We start from the raw sequence: 24,829 nt of genomic DNA, 5'->3' as shown, positions 1-24,829 counted from the left end.
ATAGGGATCCAAAAGGAGATGGTCTACCAAAGAGCAATGTGCAATAAGTGCTTCTAGACTTATCTCAGCAGGGGACCAAAAGGAGAGATGATTACATCACAATAGCGGTCCAAAAGGAGATAGTCTATCAAAGAGGAACGTGCATCTAATGGAGCTTAAAGACCTTAGGGTTAGCTTCATTAAAGACCTCCAAAGGTTAGTGTTAAAATTCCTTAGACCTTAGGCAATCTAAGACTGTGCTTCAGATGAGAACCCGGCCCAACCTTGAGATGCTTGTCATGCTTGCTAACTAAGGTGCTTGAGGTGCTTGTCATGTTTGAGGTGTTTGCACTACAAGAGGTTGTGTGCACTTCTGACATTGTTAGCGACGAAAATACATTGGGTTTTTATACTCCCCGACGTCGCTAAGACCATCGCTAACAGCATCGATATGGGAACGTCGCTATGAGTGTCGTTATATGTGTCGCTATAGGCGTCGCTATATAGCGAAGCCTATAGTGATGATCATAGCGACGTTTACAAGCCACCTATAGTGATGTTTATAGCGACGCTGCAGAGCCTTATATAGCGACGGTCATAGCGATGCCCGAGAGAAAAAAAAAATGGTGGCAGGACATTCATCCATCACCCATATTGAATGTTTCAATAATTGAGTAAACCTAAATGAATCCAAGATAAGCCCATATTCACCTTTGAAAGAAAGTGCAAGCTTAGATATAGACCCAAAGTAATCACCCACAAGACAATATAACCATTAACTCCATCATCCATAGCATTGTTTGCAGAATAAAGATACAAAACTGACAAAAGTAAATTGATGAAAGTAAATCAATGACAATTGTACACATCATAGGCAAAATCACTTGATTGTTAAACTTTGCAAATGTAATAGTTACAACACCATTATCATTATTGAAAAAATATACATGGTTTTCCAATAGTTACAAAAAGACGTATAAACGTCATCTCATGATATATATGCTATGACAAAAGGAAACTAATGCTATCTAGCTACGGCTAGAGTGACGTCGTCTAATCAGACGTCTCATCGCTTCCAAGCGGCGTATCTATCGGATTCTGTTAAAAAAAAAAAAAGACAGCTTTTTGTAAGTATAAACATATAATTTATAAAACAATACAAAAAATAGAAAAGAGTAAACCCTAATACTAACCATGCCGCCGCGAGAACTCAAAATGTCCATCAGGGCGTTTAAGCTCTTCCTGCCTACATACTCGTGCTCGTACGGTGTGGGGTCATGTCTTGTCATCGACCACTGTCAAAACATACAAAGTATCCATTATGTTAAAATTTAAAAACCCCTAAACCCTAAAATATCAAACCTAAAGAGCAATGCAAACCTAATGATGCCCACCCGTCGCTCCCCAAGTGGTGCGAGCTCCCTGTCTCTACTCGCGCTTTGGCTGCCTCCTTTTGTTGCTTCCACTTGTCGGGATTCTCGTGCGCTGCTTTCTTCGAATTCTTCCAATCTTCTTTGGCCAGCCAATCTGATCTGTTCCACCCATGCTTAATTGCTTTTTGCTCTTCGAAACGCTTGTGCTTGTAGTATTCGTGCATTCGAACCTTCATGAGGTCTTCATTGAAGCGGTCATCCCGTGTTGAAACGAGAAACTCGTCACGCAGCATGCTGATGACTCTGTCTTTTAAATCACTTGGTACTTCACTCCAGGTGTTTAGTATGTAGTGTCTAAACACCTGAGAGCAAAGACCACGCATGTGCGAGATCACCTTCTTGCCTTCATCATCCAAGATGATGCCGTCGTTGAAGTCGACGGAGTAAGGCAAGCCCTCTCGTCGGTTACGCGTGAACCTGGGTGACCCAATAGGGTTCTCTAGCGGCGTGTCGATGGAGGTATGGACGTCAAGTGTCTCCACTGGAGTCTGGGCCTCGAAGCGAGGAGTGTCGGACAGGAGTGACTCCCGGAGGAGTAGCTAGTGGTGTGTAGCTGCTATGAACGACCGTCAGCCGCGCAAAACCTGGTGTAGATGGCGATGCCGTGGCTGGTGTGGGGGCGGGCAAAGAAGGGGAGGGTAAAGAGCCTCGTCGAACACGAGGTGGTGTCGAGGCATCGGTGGGGGCATCCCCACAACAACCGTCGCCGCCACCACTAGAGCGTCGGTGCCTAGACGAGTGTGAAGATCGTCTCGTCGACAACGAAGCTTCGGAGCGCGTTGAATGCTCCGAAACAGAGGGAGACGCTAAAGGAGTAGGAACGCGTGATGCTGCCCCAGAGCGATGATGCTCCACCTACCACTATCTCTGCTGGGGTGACAAAGAAGAAAGAAACTCATCATCATCCATACCTTCATTAAACACACGAACATTAATCTTAATATTGAATGAATGGAGAAGAAAACATGGACAAGTAAAGAGAGAGAGAGAGAGAGAGAGAGAGAGAGAGAGAGAGAACTCATAAAGGGGGAGGGATTCCTGTGTAGAGAGATTTCATTGAATTTTTGTGAATTTGTAAAAGCACTGCGCTCCGGGTGCGATGGAGACTGAAGCTGCATCGCAAAGGTCTGCTCATAGAAGTTGCTTGCCCCACCACTAAATCTAATTGATCGGGTGAAAGAGACGCTGAGAAGCAGTAGTAGTGCTCCTTAGTGTCTCTTTCACCCGATCAATTAGATCTAGCGGTGGGACGAGCAGCATCTATATTGAGCAGACCTTCGCGATTGCAGCTTCAGTCTCCATCGCACTCTGTGCGCAGTGCTTTTACAAATTCACAAAAATTCAACGAAATCTCTCTACACAGGAATCCCTCCCCCTTTATGAGTCCTCTCTCTCTCTCTCTCTCTCTCTCTCTCTCTCTCTCTCTCTCTCTCTCTCTCTCTACTTGTCCATGTTTTCTTCTCCATTCGTGGGTTTAATGCAGGTATGGATGATGATGAGTTTCTTTCTTCTTTGTCACCCCAGAAAAGACAGTGGTACGTGGAGTGTCATCGCTCTGGAGCACCATCACGCGTTCCTACTCCTTTAGCATCTCCCTCTGTTTCGGAGCATTCAGCACGCTCCGAAGCTTTGGTGTCGATGAGACGATCTTCACACTCGTCTATGCACCGACGCTCTAGCGGTGGCGGTGGTGGTTGTTGTGGGGATGCCGCCGTCGATGCCTCGACACCGCCTCGTATTTGATGAGGCTCTTTACCCTCCCCTTCTTTGCCCGCCCCCACACCAACCACGGCATCGCCATCTACACCAGGTTTTGCGCGGCTGACGACCGTTCCTAGCAGCTACACACCACTAGCTACTCCTCCGAGAGTCACTCCAGTCGACACTCTCGCTTCGGGGCCCAGACTCCAGTGGAGACACCTGACGTCCGTACCCCCATCTTCCCCGTCTCCACTCGATTTGTGCCCTTTGTCGCTCTTGCTTTGCATCCTCATATTGTGAAATCCACTTTTGCATCACTAGATTGTGAATCGGTTGATTTTAGCCTCTAGATCTTCCATCATCTTCTTCTCAACACCGAGATTGCACATGACAATCCCAGATATGCGCTCATCATCTATGGTTTTCCAAAGCGTGTCCCGGGCTTTATCAAATCCGTCTAGCCACTCTCCAATGTACACTAGGGACTTTGATACCATCCAACCTTCTGCCATGCTACCCTCCGAACGTGCCTTCTGACGCACATATCCCTTGAGCATTTTCATGAAACGTTCTAAAAAGAACATCCATCTGGAATGTACTGTGCCAGCTATTTACACCTCATCAACTATGTGAACAAGAAGATGCACCTGAATGGTTAGCACGGTAGTAGGAAAGTGTTTCTCAAACATGCACACAACCTCCGCAGTGTTTAGTTTGGCGAATGGTATGGAGTCTACGTTGATCTCCTTTTGTGAGATCCATTGCACCAACTTCGCAAGTTTGTAGATTGTGTTACGAACGTCAAGAGACAAATATCCCTCAATGGCCACCGGTAAAATAAACTGCAAAACACGTGCAACAATGATATTAAAGTCCACACACGAATTTGTTACCCACTATGATATATTCCACTATGAACATATCTGACACATTTTATGCCAATCGCGTGACTTCAAACCGGTAAGCTTTTCTTCTTTCGTAAAACACGTTCAGAGCGAGTGCATTACACCAATGGGGGTCCGCACAGATCGAATGGTCTCTTTTACTTTGCGTTCTTGGGCTCCATTGAGGATCCATGGCGCTTTAGGGAGGTTTATTGATCCATCAGATGTTGTCTGCGGCCAATATTGCTCCATACGATCCACATTTCTAAGGTCAACCCTGGCTCCCAAAGTATCTTTCTTGCCGGTCAGATGGTCCCATAGCAAATTACCCACATTCTTGAATATGTGCATTGGATCGAGCAAGTAATTGATCATGAGTCCAATCCCCACACACCTCGGTCTAGAGGTGCACAGAGATCAGAACCACCGGGTTATAATGTCGTCTTTATTGGTCAATGCCTATATTTGTGGGTACAAGAAATCTACACACCTATGTCTACATGATAGTGCATGTAGTGGACAAAATCCCTTTGCCTCTTCTCTAGCTGTAGCATTTCACAGCATCTTAACATCTTTTCACAGTAGATCTTTGTTCGAGGGATTACTTAACACATTACATGTTGGCCTCCAATCTCAGTATCATGCCGTTGAAAGCTTTCCAGCTTAAGGTCGCATCCGTAGAGAGAAAGAGAGGGATCACTGTTCGTTTAACTCTAATTTTTCTATCATAATTTTGAAGGTAGACTCTAATATAAAAACTCAATCCAAAATCTAATTTTAAATCTAACCTAATTGAACATGTGGTGATTCGCGGCTACTTGTATGGCTAGTGTGTGAGTTAATAGGTGTCAGATTTTGATGGGAATATACATACTGTTGTGTAACTAGTGTTTGCTCTTTGGGCAAAGCGCACCTTCATTGACATGCACTAAAACCTAACCTAAATCTTAAAAAAAGCTAGTCCATCGAACATAAATCTAGATCTAATTTAATCTTAAACTCAAAATAAACCTAAATCTAATCTAATCTAACGTAAATAAACCTAAATCTAATCTAATGTAAATCTAACTCAAAATAAACTTAAATCTAATCTAATCTAACCTAAATAAACCTAAATTTAATCTAACGTAAATCTAAATCTAACATAATCTTAAACTCAAAATAAAGCTAAATCTAATCTAATCTAACGTAAATCTAAATCTAACGTAAATAAACGTAAATCTAATCTAACTCAAAATAAACTTAAATCTATTCTAATCTAACTTAAATAAACCTAAATCTAATCTAGTGTAAATTTAAATCTAACCTAATTTTAAACTCAACATAAACATAAATCTAAATGTAATCTAACCTAATCTAATTAAAATTTTAAGCTAATCTCTTTCTCTCTTTGTTTTCTCCCCTTACCTCTCCCTTTCGTTTTCTCCCCCTCTCTCTCTCTCTTTGGTTTTTTATTCTCTCTCTCTCTCTCTCTCTCTCTCTCTCTTCCTCTCTCAATGTGTGTGTGTGTGTTTTTTGTTTATGCATGTGCTCTCTCTCTCTCTCTCTCTCTCTCTCTCTCTCTCTCTCTCTCTTCCTCTCTCAATGTGTGTGTGTGTGTGTTTTTTGTTTATGCATGTGCTCTCTCTCTCTCTCTCTCTCTCTCTCTCTCTCTCTCTCTCTCTCTCTCAAAACCACAATGTGTGTGTGTGCGCGCGTGCGCACGTGTGTGTGTGTGAAAGAGAGGGAGAGAGAGAGAAAGAGGGGAAGGGAACATGAGAGAGAGGAGAGGGAAGGATCATACCTGACTCTCCTTCCTCTCCTCGTGTGTGTGTGTGTGTGTGTGTGTGTGTGTGTGTGTGGAGAAGAAAGAGAGAGAGAGAGAGAGAGAGAGAGAGAGAGAGAGAGAGGAGAGCGCGGGTTATCTCTTTGCTTGAGTGTCGAAAACTCAGGTCTGAGATCTACGTTTTTGGGCGCTCTCGATTTATTTTTTACCCCTGTCCGCGTCGCTATAGTCGTCGTTATATTATAAATGAACTAGCAACGCCGTGAATTTTCACTTTTGAGCGTTGCACTGCAAGCGTCGCTAATGTGAAGTACCTCTTGTAGTGTTGTCATGCTTGATGAGTAAGGTGCTTGAGGTGCTTGTCGTGCTTACTGACTAAGGTGCTTGAGGTGCTTGTCATGCTTAATGAGTAAGGTGCTTGAGAAGCTTCCCATGCATGGGAGGGTAAGGTGATTGAGTCAAAAAGAGACCCTACAGATGAGGGGAATCCCCCAAAGTTAGAGGAATCTTTGACTTAACCTTCCGCTCACCCAAAGGGCACCCCCTTTCTCAAGGGGCACATGGACACATGTCAAGCTCTCCCCATGCTTAGCCACATGGTGTGCTTGAATCCTATTAGCTAGGCTAAAGAGGGGTCCAATGAGCTTCTAGTTCAATTCAACAAATATCTAGATATTTTCAAGCTCTCTCTCTCTCTAAAAGAGGTAAGGAGGACACTTGTCCTAATGCTATGTCCTAATGCTACCCATGTTGCTTGAAATGCATTGTGCATGTGATTGCCTAGGCTTAGAGGGGTCCAATGAGCTTTAAGCTTGAGCATACAAGGAGGGGTCGACCAAAGAAAGCAAGGGGTGTGCTTGGGGGTATACACCCTCTCACACACTCATTTTTCACAATTTCTCACTTGGTGAAAGTGCAAGAACTCCATCTCCTTCTCCAAGCTTGTTGAGAAGCTACTATCTCTTTCTCGTATGTTACTTCTTCTTCCTCTTCCCTACCCTCATTCCCCACTAGCTCTCTCCACCTTCGAAGGTATTTGAGGCCTTGGGACTGAGGCCGAGGATGGTTAATGCTTTTACATAGTTTATGTTATGCTCGTGATGCATGAAGCTTTCCATCTTCATAGCGTCACCAAGGTCACAAGGAACACAAAGATTGTATTGTACCAAGTCTCTCTTTATGAAAGAATCTATAATACAAAAGTTTATTGGAGGGGGGACAGCTCCACATAAATCCGGTCCTCAACTGTTGTCAAGTTCTCTGATCATCAAGGGGTCCGCACCCAAGTGAATACAGCCTCGGATTGAAGATTTGAAGATGGTTTTGTGTTGATTCGTGGAATTCATTATGCTATCACCCCCAAACCTCTCAAGGTGCCCTATCTCATGGTTCTCCTGTAGGTGGAATCCCATTAATACCTTTTTGCATGAGGCTCCAAGCCTCTCAAGGGTGCCCTATCTCATGGATCTCCTATAGGTGAACTCCCATTAATACCTTTTTGCATGAGGTAGTCTCCCTTTGGCTCTAATGTGCTTTTGTCAATTAAGTTTATACGTACTCTCCATCTTATGCTTGAATCATCTAAGATATGCCCATACTAAGCTATTGCAACTTGAGACTGTAATGTGTATCAGTGTACTGTGACTAGCCTATGTCGAATAGGACATGGATTTCTATAAGCAATCAATAATGACTCCACCATCTTTGGATAAGTCCTTTCGCCCTCTTTCCTTTTCTAGAAGATTGTTAACATGCAGAGTTTACGTTGCTATCTGCGTTGGGTTGAGGTCGTTATCGAAAGAAATTAGAGCTCCCTCCAGCCATGAAGGATAACACCCTTCCTCATAAAATTAGTGCATGCCTCCTCATCTCGCAATGCACTATGAGAGCTCTCTTCTCTGTAGTATGTCTTCCCACCCTGCATGCCTTGGCAGAAAGGTGAGACCCTTTGTCAATAGCCAAGATTCATGGATAACATTGTTTTATCACTTGAGGGAGTAGAGTCACCATTCTCCTCATGTTTGTGACACACATGGCTAATATTTTCTTTCTTTATTGCGGTGTGCTCTAGGTACAACTCCTAATTTTGGGCTTCCTCCTTCACCTCTTTTTGGAGAATCTACCTTTTTCAGGTTGTTTACATTTTTCCCTCAAGGCTTTCATTAGTAGCCTTTGCGAGATCCTCCTTAATAGATTGCTTTTTTGTCTCTATTATCTCCCTTGTCCTCTCGTAGGAGTCGTCTCATAGAGATGCTACTTTGGTCTTGAGGTTGTTGAGTTCGTCCTTCATCAACTCCTTCTCCTCATTGTATTACTCCTCCTCCTCCTTTCTCCATTTCTCCCTCTTTTTATCCATCATCATGAGCTTCGCAAGTAGGTCACAATCATGCATTGATATTGTTATGGATTTTCCTCTTGTTGGCATTGTTCATTTTCGTCAAATTAGCTTCAAGCTTTGTGTCTGTGTCGTCGTATGCTTCAAAGGCCATGGCTCAAACTTCTCAGTTTCCTATCGAAGCTTCCCATGGCCTTTAGTGTATTGTAGTGCTTGATGATGGCTGTATATGTGGAAGTGTGTGTGTATGTCTGTGTGTGTGTGACTGATTTTTGGTTATTTATGTATGTATGTGTGTTTGTTTGTGCATACATATAGACATGTGTGTTCGTGGACATGTATGTATGTGTGAGAATGCTGCATGCATCTGCGTGTTTTTTGGGCTTGGTAAAGGTCTTAATGCACTATGGGTGAAGATCGTTCAATTTTTATTGCTTGACAAGTGTCTCCAAAGAGGCTTAAAAGTTTTGTAAACGAAAATAAATCATGGTCTTTGAAATGCTATTTTCTAAAGTTGCATTTACCATTTTGGATTGAAAAATGTATTCATGACATAAAGTGTTGATAAAGGGTCCTTTGATTTAAGAATTTTATAAGTCATTAAATTTTTATTTTTTATTTTTTATGTTTATTGAATTTATCTTTTTTAATAAAAAATCAATAAAATAGTTTTTTGTTTTAATTTTTTATTTTACTTCTCTCATTTTTTTTTCAAAATGTTGATGTGCATTGTGCACCTTTCACATTATTTAAATGGGACCCTTTGTAACACATAAACTATTTGTGATTATATATGTACTAGCTCGCGCGACCCGCCTACGACGGGTCTCGCTCGCTCTTACTATCAGTACAACGGTAAACCTCTGGCGGTGCTTAGGCATGCCAACACTATCTACATAAGCCCTACATTGTGAGAGAGAGAGAGAGAGAGAGAGAGAGAGAGAGAGAGAGAGAGAGAGATGTGCTCGATGCCTTCCTCTCTTGCCCATAGACAATGGTCGCGTCCTTTCTCCCAATCTGTCTATTTTATTTTGTAGCCCATTTTAATATGCAAAATTCCATTCTGCACTAAATTGCTTTGCTTTCTTGGCGCTGCTCTACTGATTGCATCTAGAGAGACACCCTCGCTTTACATCCGGTGAAAACGGCCCAGAGCTTCTTGGCCAATTTGGGTATATCCGACAATTAATGCTTTCCAAAAGACGACACCCAGTGCATTCCAAAGAGACAACATCCCAGACAAGAAGATTCTCAAGCACTTTTTGTGCTTTATGAAAGTGCACTATATTTGGGGAGCCTAGCTCCATTGGACATATCCCTGCAATCGGTGTACTCCATGAGAAAAAAATGCGGATAGGAACCTTGTGGAGGACTTGTTGCGCTTTAAGAAATGCACCACACTTGACATACATATTGTCCATCCTGCAATCAATGCACTCCATGAGACAACATTGCACGCAGGAAGCTTGTCAAGGACCTGTTGCGCTCTGAGAAGTGCATCGCCCTCTCTTTGTATCTGTTGAAACAGCCAAAAGCTTCTTAATTAACCTGACCCTATTGGACATATCCCACAATAAATGCACTCCATGAGAAAACAATTACAAATTTGAACCTCGTCCAAGACTTGTTGTGCTCTAAGAAGTGCAGTGCACTTTGCATACATATTGACTAAAATGCCTCAATATGTGTTCTTTTAGAGTAACCTACTATTACAAATACCAGCATGTATCCTACTCCCTTCAAGATGCAAGGGTATGTGATTGCATCTCGGGAGACACACTCGCTTTGCATCCGCCAAAAACAACCCAAAGCTTCTTGGCTCTGCCCAAGTTCGACATATCCTGCAATGAGTGCATTCCAAGAGACGACATGCAAGAATGAAAGCTTCTCAAGCACTTTTTGAGCTTTATGGAGTGCACCCCATTTGGCATATACACGTCAACCAAGGCAGTGCCAAGCGCCTTTCAACAATCCCTGACTAACAATATCATCGTGATTTCTTTTGCCCATATCAAGTCTAACAGATGCCTTCAAGGTGCAAGCACGTACGTGGTTGCACTTGGAGAGATGCCCTCTCTTTGCATCAGCTGAAAACATCCCAAATTCATGACCCTAATCCACCCTTGCCTTCAAGATGCAAGCGTATGTGATTGCATCTGGGGAGACACCCTCGCTTCGCATTCGCCAAAAACAGCCCAAAGCTTCTTGGCCCTGCATTGACCCTTGCCTTCAAGATGCAAGTGTATGTGATCCCGCCAAAAAAAACGTAGACCGTCTTGGCCCTTTCCAAGTTGGGCATATCCCGCGCCAAAAATAGACCACAGCTTCTTGCCCCTGCCCAGACCTTGCCTTCAAGATGCAAGCGTATGCTTCACATCCGCGAAAAACAGCTGAGACAATCTCCAAGTTGGGCATATCCCGCAATTTGTGCACTCCGTGAGACAACAATTGCGGACTCGAAGCTCATCTAGGACTTGTTGTGCTCTAAGAAGTGCAACGCACTTTGCATACATGCTGACTAAAATATTGTCTAAGTATGTATTCTTTTCAATTAACCTACTTCAAGATGCAAGTGTATGTGATTGCATCTCAGGAGACACCCTCGCTTTGCATCCGCCAAAAACAGCCCAAAGCTTCTTGGCTCTGCCCAAGTTCTGGCATATCCTACAATCAGTGCATTCCAAGAGACGACATGCAAGAATAAAAGCTTCTCAAGCACTTTTTGAGCTTTATGGAGTGCACCCCATTTGGCATATACATGTCAACCAAGGAAGTGCCAAGCACCTTTCAACAATCCCTGACTAACAATATCATCGTGATTTCTTTTACCCATATCAAGTCTAAAAGATGCCTTCAAGGTGCAAGCACGTACGTGGTTGCACTTGGAGAGATGCCCTCTCTTTGCATCAGCTGAAAACATCCCAAATTCATGACCCTGATCCACCCTTGCCTTCAAGATGCAAGCGTATGTGATTGCATTTGGGGAGACACCCTCGCTTCGCATTCACCAAAAACAGCCCAAAGCTTCTTGTGCCTGCACTGACCCTTGCCGACAAGATGCAAGTGTATGTGATCCCGCCAAAAAAAACGTAGACCATCTTGGCCCTTTCCAAGTTGGGCATATCCCGCGCCAAAAACAGACCACAGCTTCTTGCCCCTGCCTAGACCCTTGCCTTCAAGATGCAAGCGTATGCTTCACATCCGCGAAAAACAGCCGAGACAATCTCCAAGTTGGGCATATCCCACAATCTGTGCACTCCGTGAGACAACAATTGTGGATTCGAAGCTCATCTAGGACTTGTTGTGCTCTAAGAAGTGCAACGCACTTTGCATACATGCAAACTAAAATATTTTCTAAGTATGTATTCTTTTCAATTAACCTACTTCAAGATGCAAGTGTATGTGATTGCATCTCGGGAGACACCCTCGCTTTGCATCCGCCAAAAACAGCCAAAAGCTTCTTGGCTCTGCCCAAGTTCTGGCATATCCTACAATCAGTGCATTCCAAGAGACGACATGCAAGAATGAAAGCTTCTCAAGCACTTTTTGAGCTTTATGGAGTGCACCGCATTTGGCATATACATGTCAACCAAGGAAGTGCCAAGCACCTTTCCAAGCACCTTTCAACAATCCCTGACTAACAATATAATCGTGATTTCTTTTACCCATATCAAGTCTAACAGATGCCTTCAAGGTGCAAGCACGTACGTGGTTGCACTTGGAGAGATGCCCTCTCTTTGCATCAGCTGAAAACATCCCAAATTCATGACCCTCATCCACCCTTGCCGTCAAGATGCAAGCGTATGTGATTGCATCTGGGGAGACACCCTCGCTTCGCATTCGCCAAAACAACCCAGAGCTTCTTGGCCCTGCACTAACCCTTGCCTTCAAGATGCAAGTGTATGTGATTCTGCCAAAAACAACACATACCGTCTTGGCCCTTTCCAAGTTGGGCATATCCCGCGCCAAAAACAGACCACAGCTTCTTGCCCCTGCCTAGACCCTTTCCTTCAAGATGCAAGCGTATGCATCACATCCGCGAAAAACAGCCGAGACAATCTCCAAGCTAGGCATATCCCGCAATCTGTGCACTCCGTGAGACAACAATTGCAGATTCGAAGCTCATCTAGGACTTGTTGTGCTCTAAGAAGTGCAACGCACTTTGCATACATGCTGACTAAAATATTGTCTATGTGTGTATTCTTTTCAATTAACCTACTTCAAGATGCAAGGGTATGTCATTGCATCTCGGGAGACACCCTCGCTTTGCATCCCCCAAAAACAGCCCAAAGGCTCTTGGCTCTGCCCAAGTTCTGGAATTTCCTACGATTAGTGCATTCCAAGAGACGACATGCAAGAATGAAAGCTTCTCAAGCACTTTTTGAGCTTTATGGAGTGCACCCCATTTGGCATATACATGTCAACCAAGGAAGTGCCAAGCACCTTTCAACAATCCCTGACTAACAATATCATCGTGATTTCTTTTACCCATATCAAGTCTAACAGATGCCTTCAAGGTGCAAGCACGTACGTGGTTGCACTTGGAGAGATGCCCTCTCTTTGCATCAGCTGAAAACATCCCAAATTCATGACCCTCATCCACCCTTGCCTTCAAGATGCAAGCGTATGTGATTGCATCTGGGGAGACACCCTCGCTTCGCATTCGCCAAAAACAACCCAGAGCTTCTTGGCCCTGCATTGACCCTTGCCTTCAAGATGCAAGTGTATGTGATTCCACCAAAAACAACCCATACCGTCTTGGCCCTTTCCAAGTTGGGCATATCCCGTGCCAAAAACAGACCACAGCTTCTTGCCCCTGCCCAGACCCTTGCCTTCAAGATGCAAGCGTATGCTTCACATCCGCGAAAAACAGCCGAGACAATCTCCAAGCTGGGTATATCCCGCAATCTCTGCACTCCGTGCGACAACAATTGCGGATTCAAAGCTCATCTAGGACTTGTTGTGCTCTAAGAAGTGCAACGCACTTTGCATACATGCTGACTAAAATATTGTCTAAGTATGTATTCTTTTCAATTAACCTACTTCAAGATGCAAGGGTATGTGATTGCATCTCGGGAGACACCCTCGCTTTGCATCCGCCAAAAACAGCCCAAAGGTTCTTGGCTCTGCCCAAGTTCTGGCATATCCGACAATTCGTGCATTCCAAGAGACGACATGCAAGAATGAAAGCTTCTCAAGCACTTTTTGAGCTTTATGGAGTGCACCCCATTTGGCATATACATGTCAACCAAGGAAGTGCCAAGCACCCTTCAACAATCCCTGACTAACAATATCATCATGATTTCTTTTACCCATATCAAGTCTAAGAGATGCCTTCAAGGTGCAAGCACGTACGTGGTTGCACTTGGAGAGATGCCCTCTCTTTGCATCAGCTGAAAACATCCCAAATTCATGACCCTCATCCACCCTTGCCTTCAAGATGCAAGCGTAAGTGATTGCATCTGGGGAGACACCCTCGCTTCGCATTCGCCAAAAACAGCCCAAAGCTTCGTGGCCTTGCACTGACACTTGCCTTCAAGATGCAAGTGTATGTGATCCCGCCAAAAAAAACGTAGACCATCTTGGCCCTTTCCAAGTTGGGCATATCCTGCGCCAAAAACAGACCACAGCTTCTTGCCCCTGCCCAGACCCTTGCCTTCAAGATGCAAGCGTATGCTTCACATCCGCGAAAAACAGCCGAGACAATCTCCAAGTTGGGCATATCCCACAATCTGTGCACTCCGTGAGACAACAATTGCGGATTCGAAGCTCATCTAGGACTTGTTGTGCTCTAAGAAGTGCAACGCACTTTGCATACATGCTGACTAAAATATTGTCTAAGTATGTATTCTTTTCAATTAACCTACTTCAAGATGCAAGTGTATGTGATTGTATCTCGGGAGACACCCTTGCTTTGCATCCGCCAAAAACAGCCCAAAGCCTCTTGGCTCTGCGCAAGTTCTGGCATATCCTACAATCAGTGCATTCCAAGAGACGACATGCAAGAATGAAAGCTTCTCAAGCACTTTTTGAGCTTTATGGAGTGCACCCCATTTGGCATATACATGTCAACCAAGGAAGTGCCAAGCACCTTTCAACAATCCCTGACTAACAATATCATCGTGATTTCTTTTACCCATATCAAGTCTAACAGATGCCTTCAAGGTGCAAGCACGTACGTGGTTGCACTTGGAGAGATGCCCTCTCCTTGCATCAGCTGAAAACATCCCAAATTCATGACCCTGATCCACCCTTGTCTTCAAGATGCAAGCGTATGTGATTGCATCTGGGGAGACACCCTCGCTTCGCATTCGCCAAAACAACCCAGAGCTTCTTGGCCCTGCACTAACCCTTGCCTTCAAGATGCAAGTGTATGTGATTCCGCCAAAAACAACACATACCGTCTTGGCCCTTTCCAAGTTGGGCATATCCCGCGCCAAAAACAGACCACAGCTTCTTGCCTCTACCCAGACCCTTGCCTTCAAGATGCAAGCGTATGCTTCACATCCGCGAAAAACAGTCGAGACAATCTCCAAGCTAGGCATATCCCGCAATCTGTGCACTCTGTGAGACAACATTTACGGATTCGAAGCTCATCTAGGACTTGTTGTGCTCTAAGAAGTGCAACGCACTTTGCATACATGCTGACTAAAATATTGTCTATGTATGTATTCTTTTCAATTAACCTACTTCAAGATGCAAGGGTAAGTGATTGCATCTCGGGAGACACCCTCGCTTTGCATGCCCCAAAAACAGCCCAAAGGTTCTTGGCTCTGCCCAAGTTCTGGCATTTCCTACGATTAGTGCATTCCAAGAGACGACATGCAAGAATGAAAGCTTCTCAAGCACTTTTTGAGCTTTATGGAGTGCACCCCATTTGGCATATACATGTCAACCAAGGAAGTGCCAAGCACCTTTCGACAATCCCTGACTAACAATATCATCGTGATTTCTTTTACCCATATCAAGTCTAACAGATGCCTTCAAGGTGCAAGCACGTACGTGGTTGCACTTGGAGAGATGCCCTCTCCTTGCATCAGCTGAAAACATCCCAAATTCATGACCCTGATCCACCCTTGCCTTCAAGATGCAAGCGTATGTGATTACATCTGGGGAGACACCCTCGCTTCGCATTCGCCAAAAACAACCCAGAGCTTCATGGCCCTGCACTGACCCTTGCCTTCAAGATGCAAGTGTATGTAATTCCACCAAAAACAACCCCTACCGTCTTGGCCCTTTCCAAGTTGGGCATATCCCGCGCCAAAAACAGACCACAGCTTCTTGCCCCTGCCTAGACCCTTGCCTTCAAGATGCAAGCGTATGCTTCACATCCGCGGAAAACAGCCGAGACAATCTCCAAGCTGGGTATATCCCGCAATCTGTGCACTCCGTGCGACAATAATTGCGGATTCAAAGCTCATCTAGGACTTGTTGTGCTCTAAGAAGTGCAACGCACTTTGCATACATGCTGACTAAAATATTGTCTAAGTATGTATTCGTTTCAATTAACCTACTTCAAGATGCAAGGGTAAGTGATTGCATCTCGGGAGACACCCTCGCTTTGCATGCCCCAAAAACAGCCCAAAGGTTCTTGGCTCTGCCCAAGTTCTGGCATTTCCTACGATTAGTGCATTCCAAGAGACGACATGCAAGAATGAAAGCTTCTCAAGCACTTTTTGAGCTTTATGGAGTGCACCCCATTTGGCATATACATGTCAACCAAGGAAGTGCCAAGCACCTTTCGACAATCCCTGACTAACAATATCATCGTGATTTCTTTTACCCATATCAAGTCTAACAGATGCCTTCAAGGTGCAAGCACGTACGTGGTTGCACTTGGAGAGATGCCCTCTCCTTGCATCAGCTGAAAACATCCCAAATTCATGACCCTGATCCACCCTTGCCTTCAAGATGCAAGCGTATGTGATTGCATCTGGGGAGACACCCTCGCTTCGCATTCGCCAAAAACAACCCAGAGCTTCTTGGCCCTGCACTGACCCTTGCCTTCAAGATGCAAGTGTAAGTGATCCCGCCAAAAACAACCCAGACCGTCTTGGCCCTTTCCAAGTTGGGCATATACCGCGCCAAAAACAGACCACAGCTTCTTGCCCCTGCCCAGACCCTTGCCTTCAAGATGCAAGCATATGCTTCACATCCGCGAAAAACAGCCGAGACAATCTCCAAGCTGGGCATATCCAGCAATCTGTGCACTCCGTGAGACAACAATTGCAGATTCAAAGCTCATCTAGGACTTGTTCTGCTCTAAGAAGTGCAACGCACTTTGCATACATGATGACTAAAATATTGTCTAAGTATGTATTCTTTTCAATTCACCTACTTCAAGATGCAAGGGTATGTGATTGCATCTCGGGAGACACCCTCGCTTTGCATCCGCCAAAAACAGCCCAAAGCTTCTTGGCTCTGCCCAAGTTCTGGCATATCCTACAATCAGTGCATTCCAAGAGACGACATGCAAGAATGAAAGCTTCTCAAGCACTTTTTGAGCTTTATGGAGTGCACCCCATTTGGCATATACATGTCAACCAAAGAAGTGCCAAGCACCTTTCCACAATCCCTGACTAACAATATCATCGTGATTTCTTTTACCCATATCAAGTCTAACAGATGCCTTCAAGGTGCAAGCACGTACGTGGTTGCACTTGGAGAGATGCCCTCTCTTTGCATCAGCTGAAAACATCCCAAATTCATGACCCTGATCCACCCTTGCCTTCAAGATGCAAGCGTATGTGATTGCATCTGGGGAGACTCCCTCGCTTCGCATTCGCCAAAAACAGCCCAAAGCTTCTTGGCCCTGCACTGACCCTTGCCTTCAAGATGCAAGTGTATGTGATCCCGCCAAAAAAAACGTAGACCATCTTGGCCCTTTCCAAGTTGGGCATATCCCGCGCCAAAAACAGACCACAGATTCTTGCCCCTACCCAGACCCTTGCCTTCAAGATGCAAACGTATGCTTCACATCCGCGAAAAACAGCCGAGACAATCTCCAAGTTGGGCATATCCCACAATCTGTGCACTCCGTGAGACAACAATTGCGGATTCGAAGCTCATCTAGGACTTGTTGTGCTCTAAGAAGTGCAACGCACTTTGCATACATGCTGACTAAAATATTGTCTAAGTATGTATTCTTTTCAATTAACCTACTTCAAGATGCAAGTGTATGTGATTGCATCTCGGGAGACACCCTCGCTTTGCATCCGCCAAAAACAGCCCAAAACTTCTTGGCTCTGCGCAAGTTCTAGCATATCCTACAATCAGTGCATTCCAAGAGACGACATGCAAGAATGAAAGCTTCTCAAGCACTTCTTGAGCTTTATGGAGTGCACCGCATTTGGCATATACATGTCAACCAAGGAAGTGCCAAGCACCTTTCAACAATCCCTGACTAACAATATCATCGTGATTTCTTTTACCCATATCAAGTCTAACAGATGCCTTCAAGGTGCAAGCACGTACGTGGTTGCACTTGGAGAGATGCCCTCTCCTTGCATCAGCTGAAAACATCCCAAATTCATGACCCTCATCCACCCTTGCCTTCAAGATACAAGCGTATGTGATTGCATCTGGGGAGACACCCTCGCTTCGCATTCGCCAAAAACAACCCAGAGCTTCTTGGCCCTGCACTGACCCTTGCCTTCAAGATGCAAGTGTAAGTGATTCCGCCAAAAACAACCCAGACCGTCTTGGCTTTTTCCAAGTTGGGCATATCCCGCGCCAAAAACAGACCACAGCTTCTTGCCCCTGCCCAGACCCTTTCCTTCAAGATGCAAGCGTATGCTTCACATCCGCGAAAAACAGCCGAGACAATATCCAAGCTGGGCATATCCAGCAATCTGTGCACTCCGTGAGACAACAATTGCAGATTCAAAGCTCATCTAGGACTTGTTGTGCTCTAAGAAGTGCAACGCACTTTGCATACATGCTGACGAAAATATTGTCTAAGTATGTATTCTTTTCAATTACCCTACTTCAAGATGCAAGGGTATGTGATTGCATCTCGGGAGACACCCTCGCTTTGCGTCCGCCAAAAACAGCCCAAAGCTTCTTGGCTCTGCCCAAGTTCTGGCATATCCTACAATTCGTGCATTCCAAGAGACGACATGCAAGAATGAAAGCTTCTCAAGCACTTTTTGAGCTTTATGGAGTGCACCCCATTTGGCATATACATGTCAACCAAGGAAGTGCCAAGCACCTTTCGACAATCCCTGACTAACAATATCATCGTGATTTCTTTTACCCATATCAAGTCTAACAGATGCCTTCAAGGTGCAAGCACGTACGTGGTTGCACTTGGAGAGATGCCCTCTCTTTGCATCAGCTGAAAACATCCCAAAATTCCTGACCCTGATCTACCCTTGTCTTCAAGATGCAAGCGTATGTGATTGCATCTGGGGAGACACCCTCACTTCGCATTCACCAAAAACAGCCCAGAGCTTCTTGGCCCTGCACTGGCCCTTGCCTTCAAGATGCAAGTGTATGTGATTCCGCCAAAAACAACCCAGACCGTCTTGGCCCTTTCCAAGTTGGGCGTATCCCACGCCAAAAACAGACCACAGCTTCTTGCCCCTGCCCGGACCCTTGCCTTCAAGATGCAAGCGTATGTGATTGCAACCCTTGCTTCACATCCGCCAAAAACAGCCGAGACAGTCTCCAAGTTGGGCATATCCCGCAATCTGTGCACTCCGTGAGACAACAATTGCGGATTCGAAGCTCATCTAGGACTTGTTGTGCTCTAAGAAGTGCAACGCACTTTGCGTACATGGTGACAAAAATACTACCTAAGTATGTATTCTTTTCAATTAACCTACTAGTACGAATATCAGCATGTATCCTACTCCCTTCAAGATGCAAGGGTATGTGATTGCATCTCGGGAGACACCCTCTCTTTGTATCTATTGAAAAAAGCCAAGAGCTTCCTTACCCTGACCCTATTGGACATATTATGCAATAAATGCACTCCATGAGAAGACAATTGCAGATTCGAAGCTTATCCAAGACTTGTGCTCTAAAAAGTGCAACGCACTTTGCATACATACTGGCTAAAATATTGCCCAAGTATGTGTTCTTTTCAAGTAACGTACTATTATGAATATCATGATTGCATCTCGAGAGACACCCTCGCTTCGCATCCGCCAAAAACAGCCCAGAGCTTCTTGGCTCTGCCCAAGCTCGCCATATCCCGCAATACGTGCATTCCAAGAGACGACATGCAAGAATGAAAGCTTCTCAAGCACTTTTTGAGCTTTATGGAGTGCACCCCATTTGGCATATACATGTCAACCAAGGAAGTGCCAAGCACATTTCAACAATCCCTGACTAACGATATCATCGTGATTGCTTTTACCCATATCAAGTCTAACAGATGCCTTCAAGGTGCAAGCACGTACGTGGTTGCACTTGGAGAGATGCCCTCTCTTTACATCAGCTGAAAACATCCCAAATTCATGACCCTCATCCACCCTTGCCTTCAAGATGCAAGCGTATGTGATTGCATCTGGGGAGACACCCTCGCTTCGCATTCGCCAAAACAACCCAGAGCTTCGTGGCCCTACACTGACCCTTGCCTTCAAGATGCAAGTGTATGTGATTCTGCCAAAAACAACCCAGACCATCTTGGCCCTTTCTAAGTTGGGCATATCCCGCGCCAAAAACAGACCACAGCTTCTTGCCCCTGCCCAGACCCTTGCCTTCAAGATGCAAGCGTATGCTTCACATCCGCCAAAAACAGCCGAGACAATCTGCAAGCTGGGCATATCCCGCAATCTGTACACTCCGTGAGACAACAATTGCGGATTCGAAGCTCATCTAGGACTTGTTGTGCTCTAAGAAGTGCAACGCACTTTGCATACATGCTGACTAAAATATTGTCTAAGTATGTATTCTTTTCAATTAACCTACTTCAAGATGCAAGTGTATGTGATTGCATCTCGGGAGACACCCTCGCTTTGTATCCGCCAAAAACAGCCCAAAGCTTCTTGGCTCTGCCCAAGTTCTGGCATATCCTACAATCAGTGCATCCCAAGAGACGACATGCAAGAATGAAAGCTTCTCAAGCACTTTTTGAGCTTTATGGAGTGCACCCCATTTGGCATATACATGTCAACCAAGGAACTGCCAAGCACCTTTCGACAATCCCTGACTAACAATATCATCGTGATTTGTTTTACCCATATCAAGTCTAACAGATGCCTTCAAGGTGCAAGCACGTACGTGGTTGCACATGGAGAGGCCCTCTCTTTGCATCAGCTGGAAACATCCCAAAATTCCTGACCCTGATCCACCCTTGTCTTCAAGATGCAAGCGTATGTGATTGCATCTGGGGAGATACCCTCACTTCGCATTCACCAAAAACAGACCAAACCTTCTTGGCCCTGCACTGGCCCTTGCCTTCAAGATGCAAGTGTATGTGATTCCGCCAAAAACAACCCAGACCGTCTTGGCCCTTTCCAAGTTGGGCATATCCCGCGCCGAAAACAGACCACAGCTTCTTGCCCCTGCCCGGACCCTTGCCTTCAAGATGCAAGCGTATGTGATTGCAACCCTTGCTTCAGATCCGCCATAAATAGCCGAGATAGTCTCCAAGTTGGGCATATCCCGCAATCTGTGCACTCCGTGAGACAACAATTGCGGATTCGAAGCTCATCTAGGACTTGTTGTGCTCTAAGAAGTCCAACGCACTTTGCGTACATGGTGACAAAATTACTACCTAAGTATGTATTCTTTTCAATTAACCTACTAGTACGAATATCAGCATGTATCCTACTCCCTTCAAGATGCAAGGGTATGTGATTGCATCTCTGGAGACACCCTCTCTTTGTATCTATTGAAAACAGCCAAGAGCTTCCTTACCCTGACCCTATTGGAAATATTATGCAATAAATGCACTCCATGAGAAGACATTTGCAGATTCGAAGCTCATCCAAGACTTGTGCTCTAAGAAGTGCAACGCACTTTCCATACATACTGGCTAAAATATTGCCCAAGTATGTGTTCTTTTCAAGTAACGTACTATTATGAATATCATGATTGCATCTCGAGAGACACCCTCGCTTCGCATCCGCCAAAAACAGCCCAGAGCTTCTTGGCTCTACCCAAGCTCGCCATATCCCGCAATCAGTGCATTCCAAGAGACGACATGCAGGAATGAAAGCTTCTCAAGCACTTTTTGAGCTTTATGGAGTGCACCCCATTTGGCATATACACGTCAACCAAGGCAATGCCAAGCACCTTTCAACAATCTTTGACTAACAATATCATCGTGATTTATTTTGCCCATATGAGAGTCTTAGTAATGCCAGATGCCTTCAAGGTGCAAGCACGTATGTGGTTGCATTTGGAGAGATTCCCTCTCTTTACATCAGTTGAAAACATCCCAAAATTCCTGAACTTGATCCACCCTTGTCTTCAAGATGCAAGCGTATGTGATTGCATTTGGGGAGACACCCTCGCTTCACATTCGTTGAAAACAGCCGAGAGCTTCTTGGCCCTGCCTGGACCCTTACCTTCAAGATGCAAGCATACGTGATTGCAACCCCTCGCTTCGCATCCGCCCAAAACAATCTAGACCGTCTCCAAGTTGGGCATATCCTGCAATCACTACATTCCATGAGACAACAATTGCGGATTCCAAGATCGTCCAGGACTTGTTATGCTCTGAAAAGTGCAACACACTTTGCATAAATAATCACTAACGTGTTGCCTAAGTATGTGTTCTTTTCAAGAGTCAAGCGCATGTTATTGCATCTCGGGAGACACCTCGCTTCGCATCCCACGAAAACAGCCTAGAGCTTCTTGACCTTGCCCAATGCACTTGGAGAGATGCCCTCTCTCTGCACCTGCTGGAAACAACCCAAAATTCCTGACCCTAACCCACCCTTGCCTTCAAGATGCAAGCATATATGATTGCATATGGGGAGAATCCCTCGCTTTGCATTCGCCGAAAACAGCCCAGAGCTTCTTGCCAGGCTACCGAGACCCTTTTCTTCAAGATGCAAGTGTATGTGATTGCAACCTTCGCTTCGCATCCACCAAAAACAGTCCAGACCGTCTCCAAGTTAGGCATATCCCGCAATTAATGCACTTCATGAGACAACAATTGTGGATTCAAAGCTCATCCAGGACTTGTTGCGCTCTGAGTATTGCAGAGAACTTTGCATTCATACTAACATATTGCCACGTAGGTGTCAAAGTTGGGAGCAAATAGCATACATATAGCATAAGCATTGGTTTCATGCCTTGCTTGGGGATGCCGCATATGAAGTAGTAAGTTTCCCTTTTTAACCAGGTTATCTCTCCAAATGCAATGCATACACTTGCACCCCTTAAGGCATCTGGCATTATACAAGACTCTGATATGGGCAAGAGAAATCACGAAAGGTGCTTGGCACTACCTTGGTCCATGTATGCCAAATGTGGTGCACTCCACAAAAATCAAAAAGTGCTTGAGAAGCTTTCATTCCTGGATATCGTCTCTTGGAATGGACTGATTGCGGGATATGCCCAGCTTGGGCAGGGCCAAGAAGCTCTGGGTTGTTATTAATGGATGGAAAGTGAGGGTGTCTTTGAGATGCAATCACATACACTTGCATCTTGAAGGGAGTAGGATACATGCTCATATTCGTGATAGTAGGTTAGTTGAAAAGAACATAATCTTTAAGGGCAAGGGAAGAAGGATGCAACACACGTCAAAATTCAAATAGGGAACTCCTCTTGGGCTGGGTGAAGTGTGCATGGCACATCCTCTAGCTTCAGGACTTTATTGGGCCTCTAGTTGTGGGCGTGGCCAAAACTTGAGGGTTCAACAGTTGACCGTGGCAGCATGGATATGCATCTCAACCTGCAATTGAGGCGTGCGCACTTAAACCTATCCGCATCTCGAGGCGTGCACACTCAGGCCTGCCTGAGCCATGGATGCTTGCTGGTTGCGCGGCGCGCCATGTGAAAGGCGGCTGAGTCTGCTTGCATCCCTGTCCGTGCCTACTTTGATTTACTGCACCTGGTGACCTCGGATCTCTCTCTCTCTCTCTCTCTCTCTCTCTCTCTCTCTCTCTCTCTTTCAAAGAACTTATCAAATTGAGATTTTTTCTGAACACTCGGTTTACAGCAACTCTGCATGTAGCAATGAATTCCTGAACGATTTACAACCTAGATGGTATACCGCCACTGATTGGTAGAACTTCGCTAGTAATATACGCCCCATCATCCGAAACTAAGAAGGCTACAACTGCAGCCATATCATCAGCCTTACCAAATCTATTTATCAAAGTGTGCGATTTCATTTCCTCTTTCGTCGCTTCGTGTTGAAATATGAAATCCGAGAGGTGTGTGTGCACAAAGCCAGGAGCGACACAATTGACTCGGACATTGGGTGCAAGCTCTGAGGCGAGGGCCTTGGTTAGAACTAAATAAGGCAGCCTTTGTGACACCATACATTGCAAGATGTCCTTGAAGATTGTAGACAATTATAGAAGGGATAAGAATTACCGAACCACCTTCTGCTAAGTGTGAAGCTGCCTCCTATATGAGAAGAATGATCGCCTTACCATTGATATCCCAAAACTTGTCTAATCAATCACCCAAATTTACTTGATAAGATTCTTCCTGTGATCGGCATTCTTGACATGACATGCCATCCCCAACACATCAATACCCAACTTTTTCTGTGATTGTAGAACATCATCAACATTTTTCTGCCTTCGAGAGGAGATGACAACAAAATCTCTTTCAAGACTAAGCTGGTGGGCAACGGCGTAGCCAATGCCCTGCGTGGAGGTAGTCACCACAACCACCTTGCCCTTGAGCTCTCTGGCATAGCCATGGATTGCGAAATAGAACTTGACTCTGCACCTCATTGCATCTCCATCTCTCTCTCTCTCTCTCTCTCTCTCTCTCTCTCTCTCTCTCTCTCTCTCTCTCTCTCTCTCCAGTGTTTCTGACAAAGCTGTGTTTATTCAACAGTTGTGAATATGATCGGACTCATGCGGTGAGAGGTTGGTGACGAGAAGGTGGTCCATGCACGCGGGGCGCGCGTGCGCGCACACACACACACAACATGATAGAAAAATGGCATACCTGAGGTCACAAAGGTCGGTTGAATACAGTGTCTTGGGGCCAGCTTCGTAATCAAAGATGTATTTGCCCTCGGCACCATTTGGGCGTTTTGAGGGGCCTTTTTAAGTAACAGAAATCAGCCTCCTTCTGAGAGAGAGAGAGAGAGAGAGAGAGAGAGAGAGCAGCTTGCGTCGTAGCTTGGAGCCAACCTTATCATTCTTCCTCTTTGCATCTACCATGTTCATGCATTGACTGTTGACCTCGCAGTGGATGTGAGCTTCATGCACATTGTTGACTTCGAGCTCGCTCTCTCTCTCTCTCTCAGCTCGCAGCGCAGCAGGCCACATTGCTTTCTCTATATACCCGGCTCTCTTATTCAGCTCGCAACGCAAGAGGCTACAGAGCTCACAGAGCTCTTTCTCTACCTTTCTCATTCGGCTCGCAGAGCTCTCTGGGTGCCTCTCTCTCTCTCTCTCTCTCTCTCTTTCTTTATTTATCGTGCGCACATGAGCTTCCCTCAGTTTTGGCATTTAGCCTTCATCTTGCAGCTTGTGCCATGTGTAAAGGTCACTCCCCTCCGCCATATTATGTTAAATAGATAATAAATATTATTTTTTTAGTATTAAAACACAATAAAAATTCTATGGGATTGATCACTGTTGGC

The 24,829-nt window shown here is 45.1% G+C and overlaps 1 long non-coding RNA gene and 1 pseudogene across 1 annotated transcript; both read right to left on the bottom strand.

Annotated features, from left to right (window-relative positions):
* Window positions 1-949: 949 nt before the first annotated feature.
* LOC147418904 (uncharacterized) lies at window positions 950-24,723 on the bottom strand. Its single transcript, XR_015187100.1, has 3 exons — window positions 24,187-24,723; window positions 1,173-1,274; window positions 950-1,077 (listed from the first exon to the last, which is right to left on the bottom strand). It is a non-coding gene; the product is annotated as an uncharacterized LOC147418904 (long non-coding RNA).
* LOC147418905 (tropinone reductase-like 3 pseudogene) lies at window positions 22,673-23,966 on the bottom strand (annotated as a pseudogene).
* Window positions 24,724-24,829: the final 106 nt, after the last annotated feature.

The sequence above is a fragment of the Adiantum capillus-veneris genome, chromosome 29 (genome assembly GCF_014529385.1).
Source record: "Adiantum capillus-veneris isolate H3 chromosome 29, ASM1452938v2, whole genome shotgun sequence".
Taxonomy (NCBI): domain Eukaryota; kingdom Viridiplantae; phylum Streptophyta; class Polypodiopsida; order Polypodiales; family Pteridaceae; genus Adiantum; species Adiantum capillus-veneris.
This window is presented reverse-complemented; position numbering and strand designations above follow the sequence as displayed.